Source organism: Pezoporus wallicus, unplaced genomic scaffold (assembly GCF_028554395.1).
Source record: "Pezoporus wallicus isolate ANWC-B61680 ecotype Strahan unplaced genomic scaffold, APGP_CSIRO_Pwel_v1 scaffold_2584, whole genome shotgun sequence".
NCBI classification, from domain to species: Eukaryota; Metazoa; Chordata; class Aves; order Psittaciformes; family Psittacidae; genus Pezoporus; species Pezoporus wallicus.
In genome coordinates, this window is record NW_026642851.1 from 6,548,245 (window position 1) to 6,561,519 (window position 13,275).

The 13,275-nt window shown below is 44.3% G+C and overlaps 1 pseudogene; it reads left to right on the forward strand.

Annotated features, from left to right (window-relative positions):
• LOC130611668 (macrophage mannose receptor 1-like) overlaps nt 1-13,275 on the forward strand; it is an 89,455-nt pseudogene that overhangs the window by 30,699 nt on the left and 45,481 nt on the right.

The following is a 13,275-nucleotide window of genomic DNA, read 5'->3' on the forward strand; positions in this document are numbered from 1 at the left end:
TCCTCCTAAGAGAATAATACATTTTCACTTCTGATTTTCCTCGGATATGTACTAACCAGTCCTGACACTTGCTGCACACGCTGGACTTGGTGAACACCCCTGATGGGCTATTACAAGCCGTCTAATGTTTCACTATTAGGGACTTGTATTGGCAGATGTCTTCATGGCTTGGGCTCAGTATGATTTTCTGAGAGATGTGACACTCACAGCCGCTCATTGTCCTATCCTTCATGCTAGAGACCATTATGTTGTTTTGAATCTCAGAAACTCAGAAAGTTTGTAAAAGTCCTCTGCCAGCCATAAAGAGCCTTATGTTTATGAAACTCAGCATTTCTGTATGCAATCTGAGGCCTTGTCATTATAAACCAAGATACCTGTTACTGCAGATCTGAGAGGAAACCAGCATTTGTGTTAAAACACAAGGACCACCTCTCATGTTCAGCAGTCCCTGTTCTGCATGAGAAAACATTCACCATACTGCACAGTGCACCATAAGCAAACTTATTTCTTTTCATGCTTCAGATTCAACCGAACAGCTATGTCTGGGACTGAATGACCTGAAGACTCACTTCTATTTTGAGTGGAGTGATGGGACTCCTGTGACATTCATTACATGGCAGCATGGTCATTCCACATATACAGGTGGTCTGGAGGACTGCGTTATTATGAAGGGGCAGGTATAACCATCCAGTCATTTTATATTAATGCAAACTAATAACTACATCAGCCCAAAATCACCATTATATTGCCCAAGGAAGTTGTGAACGCTCCATCCCTGGCAGTGTTCAAGGCCAGGTTGGACAGAGCCTTGGGTGACATGGTTTAGTGTGAGGTGTCCCTGCCCATGTCAGGGGGTTGGAACTTAAGGATCTTAAGGTCCTTTCCAACCCTAACTGTTCTATGATTCTATATAAAAATTATAAAAGAAAGAAAATAATTTCAAAACAGGAAAGGAACAGTTTTTCTGTACCCTGTTCCTACTGATGGCCTTAGTTGGCTTCTTTTTCCCAAGATTTTTTTCCAGAATTGACCCTTTCAGAAAATCTTATTGGTCAGCACAGTTTTCTCTGAGAGCAGGAAGAAACAGGGGTGTTCTATTGATACTCCTACTTTCCCCAGTAACAACCACTGACTGGATTCCTCTTGGCTCATACAGTCTCTTCAGACACTGCACTTAGGGATGGCAGGGGCTGCTTTAGGGAACTGTGCTTGTGTGTGATTTTATTTCCATACTGCAATATTTTTATATTTCATTATGTCAGATCCCACAGCTCTGGAAGGCTGGAGCTGCAGCTCCCCCCTGGATGAATCACTGGCTCATTCTGGTGCAGTTTGCACAATCCCAGCCTGAAAAGCACTAGCAAATAGCACAGTCACCGTTTTTGAAAAGTCATGGACACCTGCAAGAGATGGAAACAACGATCTCAACGCCATCCTTTAAACAAAAAAAAAAGGCCTTCTGTGGGAGCAAACAGCAAAAACCCACAGCTTTAGTGTATAAAAAGATCAGCCCAGTCCCATGCTTTTTAGCTTAGCTGCAACAAACTTAACATCGAGTATTTGCACAAAAAAGAGCAGAGCTAATTTCTGTATTGAAATATCTTTCAATTGCACATAACCTTGTATTTGTCACAGGGTTGGAAAAGATATGGTTTACACTGTTACTTGGTGGTTATTCTGCACTTCCGATGTTCTCAGAAGCAAGTAAGATGTGAACAGAGCAAAGGTGATCTAGCTACGCTGGAAAGCAGGTATACTTCAAAACCAGCGCTTCTGATGAATCAAATTGCAAAACTTGTCCTGTTTTTGAACTCTTTAAAGCGCTTTATCAGTTCTTTTTTAAAAAAATGTAGTATTAAGCCAAATAAAATCATCCTTGGAGGGGAAAAAGAACCAAACAGACTCTGCTTTAGGGCTTTCTACTTACGGTATTATTCCCATTCTGAGGGTTCATGAGTTAAACAGTTTTCCCTTATCTTTCAATTTCTAATCAAAGAAACTTCTGTGAGTTTTTATTGGTTGGTTGGTTTTGGTGGTTTTATTTTGTTTGTTTGGTTTATTTTCTGTTGCAAAGTAGTTACTACAATTTTAATCTATTTATGATAAGAAACCTTTAGCAGAAATATTTTCCTAAACTACCTTCTAAGCCAAATTCTAAACAAACGCAGCAAATCTTCCCACAGCCAAATGTATCATCTCCAACCTACCCATACCTCAATCAGGTTTTGCAGGTTTCATGGCTTCTGAAGAGCATGACTGCTTTCAGAGGTGATGGCTACCAAAGCTGACAATTTGGTCCTGACTTGGTGGTCTGTTTGAGGCACCTCAAAGATTTGGAAAGACAAGGAAAATAACAGAATACACAAGTGGAAGCCCATGTGAGTAGTTGCTTGTGACATTTCACAGAACTGGGGGAAAGGAGAAAGTTGTCCCTCACCAAATTCTTTTGACTACACTTAAAAGACTTCTGAGGTTTTGCCTACACTTTCCTAGGGCTCATGCTAGCACAATGATGATTTGTATCACTTAGATTAGTATTGCAAGGTAATAAGTTGTGAAAGGACACTCTTTTCCACTTCAGAAATGAGCAAGCCTTTCTGATCAGTCTGATGGGGCTGAGGTCTGACAAATATTTCTGGATCAGTCTCTCCAGTGCAGAAGAACGAGGGAGTTTCAGGTGGAGCAGTGGTGAAACTCCTCTCGTCACACGCTGGAACACAGCCATGCCAGCTAAGCTCTGTACAGGCTCAACCCTTGTTGATAGAAGTGCAGCTGCAATTCATGCAGCCTTTTGCTTCCATCCCCTAGTGTTAGAAATAATAAATGCTTCCTTTTTTGCTTGTAGCTGCAGGTGGCCAACACCATCAGACCTTCTGTTTGATGCCAGTGCAACAAGCACTGTCACAGCTGAGTGTCAGGTGTTGTGTAAGTCAACCTCCTGCAAAGTTGTACAGAAAGAGATTTGTTTGTAGGAAAGAGTGAAGGCAATAATGTGCAGGAGTTAACAAGGTATATGAGCCCTTTTTTTTACCCAACTTTTTTAACACCAGTTAACAACAACTCATCAGATTGAGGAAAAAAAAGATTATTTTAACCCACTGTCGTGGTTTAAACCCAGTCAGGTAACTTGTTCACTCACTCCCAGTGAGTGGTGCCGAGCTGACAACAATCGAGGTCCGTGTCCCCCCCCCACCGGGGTTCTCCCCCACTCCTGGAGGAACGGGGAGGAGGATCGAAAGAGTGCAACTCCCACGGGTTGAGACAAGAACAGTCCAGCAACCAATGTACAACACAAATCACCACCGCTACTATCAGCTAAAACAATGATAAGGGAAAATAACAAGGGAAGAGAATACGACACCATCGGCAGGGAAGACGCGTTCCACCCAGAAGCCCCTGTCCTTCCGGGTAACTCCCAGTCACCCCCCACCCCGGGCATGACGTGCTGTGGTATGGAATACCTCCCTGGCTAGCCCGGGTCAGGCGCCCCATCTCTGCTTCCTCCTGGCTTCCTCTCCTCCCTGGCAGAGCATGAGCCTCACAAAGTCCTTGGTCAGGGTAAACATCACTTAGCAACAACTGAAAACATCGGCTTCACCAACACTGTTCTCAGGCTGGAAGTCAAAACACAGCACTGCACCAGCTAGCACAAAGGAAAAAAAAAAAAAAACAAACATGACTGCTACTGCTGAACCCAGGACATTATCCACCCCTTATTCCATACCATTCACGTCATGCTCAGATCCCACATTTTCAATACACCATCGCTCTCCCATATATATACATCCATATACATACAGACCAAGAGGAAAAAATCATTTTCTTAGTGCATGGACCAATCCCTATAATGCTGCTGAGTCCATTCGGTCCATGATGTTCAAAGTTCATTCTCTGTTGGGTTGATGGCTGGAGGGAAGTCAGGGCCAGTCGCTGGTGACCTGGAGACATCTAGTTGATGGGCTATAAAAGCATTACACAGCAGGCAACGGCATACAATTGAGTTCACTGGCTGTTTTCCCCTAAAATCAAATCCCCTTGAGGTATACATCGGACTTCCCCATCTTCCCGCATTACCCACCAAGTATATCCAGGTCCCTGAGCAAAAGCAATCCCACGAGTGGGTTTGCCTTTACCTGAAGCAGGAATAACCCAGACTGTCTTCCCCAGCAAATTCTTCATATGCACCACGGGAACTTTGTCCCCCTCTACAATATGTAAAAGTTCTGACTGGGCTGGGCCAGCCCTGTTGGCAGATCCTCTGGTGTTGACCAACCAGGTGGCCTTTGGTAAGTGTGTATCCCAATGCTTGAAAGTTCCCCCACCCATTGCTCTCAGTGTAGTTTTTAACAGCCCATTGTACCGTTCGATTTTCCCAGAGGCTGGTGCATGGTAGGGGATGTGATATACCCACTCAATGCCATGCTCTTTGGCCCAAATATCTATAAGGTTATTTCGGAAATGAGTCCCATTGTCTGACTCAATTCTCTCTGGGGTGCCGTGTTGCCACAAAATCTGTTTCTCAAGGCCCAGGATAGTGTTCCGGGCAGTGGCATGGGGCACAGCGTATGTTTCCAGCCACCCGGTGGTTGCTTCCACCATGGTAAGCACATGGCGCTTGCCTTGGCGGGTTGGTGGCAGTGTGATATAGTCAATCTGCCAGGCCTCCCCATATTTATACTTCAACCATCGTCCTCCATACCAAAGAGGCTTTAACCGCTTGGCTTGTTTAATTGCAGCACATATTTCACACTCATGAATAACCTGGGCAATAGTGTCCATTGTTAAGTCCACCCCTCGATCACGGGCCCACCTGTATGTTGCATCTCTGCCCTGATGGCCTGAAGTGTCATGGGCCCACCGGGCCAAAAATAATTCACCTTTATGTTGCCAATCTAAGTCCATCTGAGCCACTTCAATCTTAGCCGCTTTATCCACTTGTTGGTTGTTCTGGTGTTCCTCAGTGGCCCGACTCTTGGGTACATGGGCATCTACATGACGTACCTTCACCACCAGGTTCTGCACCCTGGCAGCAATATCTTTCCACAGTGCAGCAGCCCAGATGGGTTTACCTCTGCGTTGCCAGTTGCTCTGCTTCCATTGCTTCAACCACCCCCACAGGGCATTTGCCACCATCCATGAGTCAGTATAGAGATAAAGTACTGGCCACTTTTCTCGTTCAGCAATGTCCAGGGCCAGCTGGATGGCTTTCACCTCTGCAAATTGACTCGATTCACCCTCTCCTTCATCAGTTTCTGCAACTTGTCGTCCAGGACTCCATACAGCTGCCTTCCATCTCCGATGCTTTCCCACAATACGGCAAGAGCCATCAGTAAACAAGGCATACTGCTTTTCACTTTCTGACAGTTTATTATATGGTGGGGCCTCTTCAGCGCGCATCACCTCCTCCTCTGGTGACATTCCGAAATCTTTGTCCTCTGGCCAGTCCCTGATGACTTCTAGAATGCCTGGACGACTGAGATTTCCTATTCGAGTTTGTTGTGTAATTAGTGCAGCCCATTTACTCCATGTAGCATCAGTTGCATGATGTGTAGAGGAGACCCTGCCTTTGAACATCCAGCCCAGCACGGGCAACCGGGGTGCCAGAAGGAGCTGTGCTTCAGTGCCAATCACTTCCGAAGCAGCTCGAACCCCTTCATAGGCTGCCAGTATCTCTTTCTCAGTTGGGGTATAGCTGGCCTCAGATCCTTTATATCCCCGACTCCAAAAGCCGAGGGGTCGACCTCGAGTCTCCCCTGGAGCTTTCTGCCAGAGGCTCCAGGTAGGACCGTTCTCCCCAGCTGCAGTGTACAGTACATTTTTTACATCTGGTCCGGTCCGGACTGGTCCAAGGGCTACTGCGTGAACTATCTCGCGTTTAATTTGCTCAAAGGCTTGTTGCTGCTCAGGGCCCCATTTAAAATCATTTTTCTTCCGGGTCACATGATAGAGAGGGCTTACAATCAAACTGTAATTTGGGATGTGCATTCTCCAGAACCCTACTGCACCCAAGAAAGCTTGCGTTTCTTTCTTATTAGTTGGTGGAGACATTGCTGTTATCTTGTTGATCACATCTGTGGGGATCTGTCTACGTCCATCTTGCCATTTTATTCTCAAAAATTGAATCTCCTGTGCAGGTCCCTTGACCTTACTTCGTTTTATGGCAAAACCGGCTTTCAGCAGGATTTGGATTATTTTCCTCCCTTTCTCAAAGACTTCTTCCGCTGTATCGCCCCACACAATAATGTCATCAATGTATTGCAGGTGTTCTGGAGCTTGCCCCTGTTCCAGTGCAGTCTGGATCAGTCCATGGCAAATGGTAGGGCTGTGTTTCCACCCCTGGGGCAGTCGGTTCCAAGTGAACTGGACACCTCTCCAAGTAAAAGCAAACTGTGGCCTGCACTCTGCTGCCAAAGGAATGGAGAAAAATGCATTGGCAATATCAATCGTGGCATACCACTTGGCTGCCTTTGACTCTAGTTCATACTGAAGTTCTAGCATGTCCGGTACGGCAGCACTCAATGGTGGTGTGACTTCATTCAGGCCACGATAGTCTACTGGTAGTCTCCATTCTCCATTAGACTTTCGCACTGGCCATATGGGGCTATTAAAGGGTGAGCAGGTCCTGCTGATCACCCCCTGACTCTCCAGTCTACGGATCAGCTGATGGATGGGAATCAGGGAGTCTCGGTTGGTGCGATATTGCCGCCGGTGCACTGTTGTGGTCGCAATTGGCACTTGTTGTTCTTCAACTTTCAGCAACCCCACAGCAGAGGGATCTTCTGAGAGACCAGGCAAGGTGGACAGCTGCTCAATTTCCTCAGTCTCCAAAGCATCAATACCAAAAGCCCACCGGTACCCTTTTGGGTCTTTGAAGTACCCTCTCTTGAGGTAGTCTATGCCGAGGATGCATGGAGCCTCTGGACCAGTCACAATAGGGTGCTTTTGCCACTCCCTCCCAGTCAGGCTGATTTCAGCCTCCAGCACAGTCAACTCTTGGGATCCTCCTGTTACTCCAGAAATATAGATGGGTTCCACCCCTTGACAGCTTGATGGCATCAGGGTACACTGTGCACCGGTATCTACTAGAGCCTTATACTTCTGTGGGACTGATGTGCCAGGCCATCTGATCCACACAGTCCAGTAAATCCGATTGTCCCCTACCTCCACCTGGCTGGAGGCAGGGCCCCTCTAATGGTCGTCACAGCTTTGGACACTTAAGTCGTGGTGAAAGGGATTATTCTTCGTTATCACAGGAGCTGGAGTAAAATCAGCTCTTCCACTCCATCTGGGAAACTGCTCACCAGAGACTGAAGCCGTAGCTCTCATGGGACGATCAGTCTTGGCCCTTGCTCCCCTCTTCAGTTCACTCACCCGTTCCTCCAAAGCTGAAGTAGGTTTTCCATCCCACTTTGTCATGTCTTCTCCGTGATCCAGCAGGTAAAACCATAGGGTACCCCGTGGCGTATACCTCCTGTATCTCCTCTCTCGAACAATAGGACGTCTTTTGTTAATAGCTGAGACGTGTGTTGGTACACGTGAGGAGCTGGATAAATCAGATACATCGTCCCTCAATTTGTCGAGGTCCTGGGACAGTTTTTCCACAGCTGAGATGATGGAAGGGGTGAGGTTGTCTTCGAACTCTCGGAGTTTATGAACCATTTCATCCACTGTTAGTGGTACTATGTCATTCCAGGTTACTGTTGCCAATGAATGGGCATATGATGACGGTGCATTCCGTGTAAGTTTTCGCCACATGGGTCGTGTACATTCAACTTCATCTGGATCTATAGGTGTATCCCCGTTATTCAGCTTGATGTGATAGAGCATCTCTACGATGGCCGATTCCCTCAGAGACTGGATGCCTTTGTCTATAGCAGTCCACTTGGCCGAACGACTCGTAACATCGTCCTTGTACGGAAACCTTTCTTTCACAGCTGCCAAGAGCCGCCTCCAAAGGCTGAGGGACGTTTTCTCTCTTGCAATTGCTTTGTCAATTCCCCCTTCTCTAGCAAGTGATCCCAGCTGCTTGGCTTCTGTACCTTCTAGTTCGTGACTATCGGCCCCATTGTCCCAGCATCGGAGTAACCAGGTGATGATGTGCTCCCCTGGTTGACGGGTAAAATCTTTTCGCATATTCCGCAGCTCGGTTGAGGTCCAAGGTCGAGAAGTTACCTCTTCTTCTTCTTCTTCGTCATGTGATGATGACTCCTGATCAGATTCTGGACCGGGTGGTGAATTCATTGGTTCTTCATCTCGCTTCACCCTTTTTGCCTCCTTTTTGCTTGTTCTCTTGCGTACAGGGGCAACCGATATTGGTACGAATTGGTCCTCTGGTTTGGCTGCAGTGATTATCACTGTGGTTTGAGTAGCGACTGTACTTGTTGCTGGGGGTGGTGTAGCTGCTGTACTTGGAGCTGGGGTAACCGCGCTGTCTGTTGCAGTTGAAGTTTGAGCAGCTGCTGTACTTGCCGCTGGGGTAGCTGCGCAGTTCATTGCAGCCAAAGTTTGAGCAGCGACTGTTGCTTTGCCCTCAGATCCGCCGACATTCTTTTCCTTTTGAAGGTGCTGGATAGTGTTGAACAAGGCTCTGTAAGCATAGGCCAAGCCCCAGCACGTTGCCGTGATTTGTCCATCTCTGGTATGGCCAGAATGACCACACACCTCATTTAAGTGTTTTACTAATTCTTCTGGATTTTGCAGTTGTTCGGTAGTGAAATTCCAAAGTACTGGAGGGGCCCACTGACCTAGATACTTGCCCATACTATCCCACACACCCTGCCACTCATGGCTGTCCAGCCTCAGGGAAAATCTCTCGGTCCTCCTACATTGTCGTTTGACCCCAGACAAGACCCAAACCTGAATCTGCTTAACTCTTGAAATCAGTAGTGGGCAAAACACACTCTGTATGCGTGTTAGCATGGTGATTCCCATCACCATCAGCAAACAAGTCTCAACAGCATTAAAATGCCATTCAAAAAATTCAAAACTCTCAAATGTAAATGGTCTGGGGGGACGACTGGGAGGGTAAAAGAATGTCTCCTTCACAGGTTGAGCACCTGAGAAGGAGAAAAAAGATGTGTAATTGCTAAGCACCTCCATCACATACCTCCCAAAGTATAAAGGTGGTGACCACACTGGGAACATAAGCCAGATCAGTTTCATGATCAATGATTCTATTGTATTACAAGTCATTACCATAAAGTACAATGGGACAAAAACCTTAGCCCAAGCCCCACACTTGAAAAACACTAATACAGCAAATACCGGATGGACGTAAGATACGATATACTGAAACTGTGAGATCAAGAGGAACAACCTTGAGAGCCAATAAATCAGCATTGTGACGAGTGACTATCAATCCAGTCAGATCTGTTCTTATCTCAACCCCTCGTGCCCCACGTTGGGCGCCAAAAAGAACTGTCGTGGTTTAAACCCAGTCAGGTAACTTGTTCACTCACTCCCAGTGAGTGGTGCCGAGCTGACAACAATCGAGGTCCGTGTCCCCCCCCCCCCCCGGGGTTCTCCCCCACTCCTGGAGGAACGGGGAGGAGGATCGAGAGAGTGCAACTCCCACGGGTTGAGACAAGAACAGTCCAGCAACCAATGTACACAAATCACCACCGCAACTATCAACTACAACAATGATAAGGGAAAATAACAAGGGAAGAGAATATGATCTTCCGGCAGGGAAGACGCGTTCCACCCGGAAGCCCCTGTCCTTCCGGGTAACTCCCAGTCACCCCCCACCCCGGGCATGACGTGCTGTGGTATGGAATACCTCCCTGGCTAGCCCGAGTCAGGCGCCCCATCTCTGCTTCCTCCCGGCTTCCCCTCCTCTCTGGCAGAGCATGAGCCTCACAAAGTCCTTGGTCAGGGTAAACATCACTTAACAACAACTGAAAACATCGGCTTCACCAACACTGTTCTCAGGCTGGAAGTCAAAACACAGCACTGCACCAGCTAGCACAAAGGAAAAAAAAAAAAACCCATGACTGCTACTGCTGAACCCAGGACACCCACAAAGTGTATATTGAGAAATGAGCAGTGAACATCCAGTTGTTTTGCATGTGTGTTTCAGCAAAACTGATTAGCATCTATATGGAAACTCTTCCATGTATAAGAGTACGTATGTATGTATGTATGCATTAAAGCATAATGTTAGCTAGTTATGCCTTAAAACAAACTTGTTGCACTTGACATCAGCCTTCTTGAAATTTAAGTACCTGGATATTGAAAACCCCTAAGTAGTTTTCGGGCCATCTGCTACATATGTAAATAAAATCAAGTGCCATTTGCCCTGTGATTTCCCTGAGGTGGCAAGATAAGGAAGATTTGTATTCTAAAGCTGAAAATCTCTGGTTTTGGCAAACGTGTCTGTGAGACTCATTGGCCTATATCTGGGCTCTGGTGGGAAGCATTAAAAATAATTTTATATCCAGAACGACTTTTAATCTGCATGATCTGCATCTTCTTTTTCATAATTTTCTCTGAGTAAAAACAAAGGTCTCATTTCTTATACAGAAATTAAGACTGGTTTTACTCGTTTCTTTTCCATATCACAAAGCAAAAGAGCAAAGCTGTGTTGCCATGGGAACTGGAATTGCAGCCGGATTATGGGATGTTGTTAGCTGTGAGAAGACAGCAAATTGTCTTTGCAAACAGCAGGCAGCGGGAGCGCTGCCTCCTGCTGTGACGGTACGGGTCCCTGCAGCTGCCTGTGCTGAAGGCTGGGATGGAGCTGCTCAGACAGACGCATGCTTCAAAGTAAATATGTGTCAGGTGAGAGCCTCACCTAATTTATTTGCTTCCAGGAATTTGGGACTTCAGGAAAGCACAGTGTTGCATCTCAAAAGCTGGCAGCATCATTTGCACAAGACTGTTCCCAGGAGAAAAATCATGGAAACCTGGCCCTCCACCAACCTTTTCTCACATAGCTTGTGATACTTTTAGTGATAATCTTAGATCCAAGTTTAGTTTGACATCGGTGGCTCTTCAGCAAGTAAGAGTTTGGGCGTTCTCTTGACTTAGCTAAAAATGCCTTAAAGTCTCCTTTCTGAAGAGAAAGAAAAAAAAAATAAAGAAAGAAGAGGCAAAATAGATCAAGTAAAAGTGAAGATGCAGCAATGCACTTCAGGTCTTTACAAAAATCTCTCTTTCTTTCTTGAGACTTTTTGCCTGTTGGGAGGCCAGAGATGTTTCTAGCCCTGTATTTATAAGCATCTCAACTTCTGTGTCACACAATTATTGTAACTAACATTATTGGTTCTTCCAATAACCAAGTTGTTGATCATCCTTTCACCAGAATGTCAAGGATCCAGTTCCTTACTTCAAGAACACATATACTTCAAAGTACAAAGTAGAGATATTTGTATGCTTGAAGCACAATACAAAAATCTCTTCCTCAGTCAGGATCAGCACTTTGCCAAACAGCTTTCACTATCCATACTATCTCTTCTATTGCAACCGATTGAGTTCCCTCTACCATTCATTTCTCAAAAATCTCCTGCTTTCTACTGCAAAATACCACAACACAGCTATTCCATCTTTCTTTGAGTCGTTCAGTGGTCAAAGTTCCAATTATGTTATGAATTATTTTTTTATTCCCTATACTCTATTGTGATAACTTTTGTCCTTGTGTTTAATATTATAGGTCTTGAAAGGATAAAGAGGTGCTAAAGCGATACTGATTTTAATTACAAAATTACATATATTATTATGTGCCAAAATTTACACATTTAGTAATCTATTCCTTTTATTTTCTCAATAGTTTTTTTTGTGAGAGAGGGAAATCAAAAGAAGTCTTGGTTTGAGGCTGAAGAATTCTGTAGAGAAATAGGAAGAAATCTAGTGACAATTAACTCGAGAGGATCAAATTTTATTATGGCAATTAGCATTGTAAGTACTTGCACAACAATTATCTTTCATGTTCATGCTACGTTACGTAAGAATTCCTTCGAAACGTATGTGAAACTGGGCAAGTGAGTGAATAAACAGAATAAATTTTTTAATTAAAATTGAATTTTTTTACTTGGAAATATCATCCTGAAACATTGCTTTAAAAAAAAAAAATCATGAATATTTCAGAAAAAGCTTGATAGTTTTGAAATTTTTATCCGTTTTTATCCTGTTTGTTCTCCAGCTCTTACCAACTTTGTACATGTTAGTATCACTCCTGAAAGGGAGACAATAAAACGTTCAGCTCTAACTATGCCTTTTCTGAACTGTTGCAATTAAATTTTAACGAACACATTAAAAACCCCCTTGTGTTAACATGCAATGTAAACCAAAATCCAAGGACTTAATGTGGAAATTTTATGACTCTAAACTGAAGACTCCTGAAATCAAAGAGGAATTCGTTTTATTTCTTGCTAGTACTGTGGATGCCATGTTTTTCCCACAATAAGGAAATGATGCCATTATTTTCCCCCAAAATTAGATGACTACATTCTGTATTCTGTAATGTCAAGACATCTCAATGACATATAATAAATAGCTATTTAATCAGAACTGTTTCACTTAGTCGTATATCTAGGTTTAATTTCTCAAATAGATTTAAAAGTATCAAAAAGAACAGTTTTCATGACCTCACCCTTCATTTTATTATTTTTCAGTATTATGAGACGCTGAAGGTGTTTTTACTTGTTTGTTAAGTCTCTTTGCTTTAGACTATGAAATCATTTTGAAGGGAAATCTTTGTGTTATGTAGTGAATGAAATAGGACTATTTAATCTGGTCCATAGGTACAACAAGATAAATAGCATGAACTATTAAATAAACTACATAGAAAATGCCAAGAAGCACGCACAAGGATGTTAGCCTGAGGTAGTTCTGTGCTACATCACTTGTCCTTTAAGTTCCATTCAAGTATAGCAAGTCTGGTCCCAACACAGACCAGAGTCTGGAGACGTGGAGACAGTTTCTCAATGAAACCCCTTGACGAAATGCAGGTGGTGAGCCTGGCTGTGGGCCAACAGTGCAGGAGAAGTTCCCAACTCAGATGTGACAGAAAGCAGCGTGTTTCCATGCTTTCTAACATTTATATCATGGCCCTCCTTTCTACGCTCATGTAGCTATAGTGCATAATTTATTTTAGGGATAAAGGACTGCACACTCAGGCTTTCTGAATTGGTTTATTTCTTTTAAATCCTGATGAAGGATTTGCCTGGATTGATGGTTCCTCTGTGAGTACTTATTTGCTGAATATTATTTGACTTTCTGTCCTTTAGAATACATAGATTTTCATATTTTTATGCCCTTTTCCCAATCTCTTTTAAA